The sequence below is a fragment of the Benincasa hispida genome, unplaced genomic scaffold (genome assembly GCF_009727055.1).
Source record: "Benincasa hispida cultivar B227 unplaced genomic scaffold, ASM972705v1 Contig824, whole genome shotgun sequence".
Lineage (NCBI taxonomy): Eukaryota > Viridiplantae > Streptophyta > Magnoliopsida > Cucurbitales > Cucurbitaceae > Benincasa > Benincasa hispida.
Genome location: NW_024065159.1, coordinates 54150 through 54786, shown reverse-complemented (window position 1 = coordinate 54786; position 637 = coordinate 54150).

Genomic DNA, 637 nt, shown 5'->3' with positions numbered 1-637 from the left:
AGATTTAATGACCTCCCATCATTGCAATCATTAGAGAGAAAAGCTTCTTCACCTTAAGCTCTATAAATACTGAAGGCCACCATCATTAAAGGAGTTTGCCATATAGAAGATAGATCATATACAAATAGATAGCCGCTAGTCTGTAATTATTCATATACTTAGAAGACGAAGGCGAGCGAAGGGAAGAAGACGCCGAGAGGACATTCTTGGACAGCTCGAAAGACTGCATAGAAGCGCTATAAAAGAAGAGAGGTCCGACACTTGTGAAAGCAAGGATATTCTTCTGGGCAGAGTTGGAGTAAAAAGATAGTGTAAAAGCCACGGGAAGTAGGACATTGCTACCAAGCTTCTTATCCCTACTTTCCATTGTGTTTTGTATTCTTACTTTATTTATAAAATGGAATTCTCATCTCAAAATCTATTCAATCTCTTCACATTTCGCATGAGTAACTAAATTTCCAAATGGGTTGAGAAGTATTTAGCTAGCATGACCTAAGATCTTCACTTTATGCGATCATCTTTTCTTATGTATGCATCATTCAACCTTTAGAGATACTTGAGAGAGTAGTCTAAAGAAAGAACCTAGACTTGAGAAAGTCAGGTTAGAATCTAGGCTTGAGAGGGTCAGATTAGAACT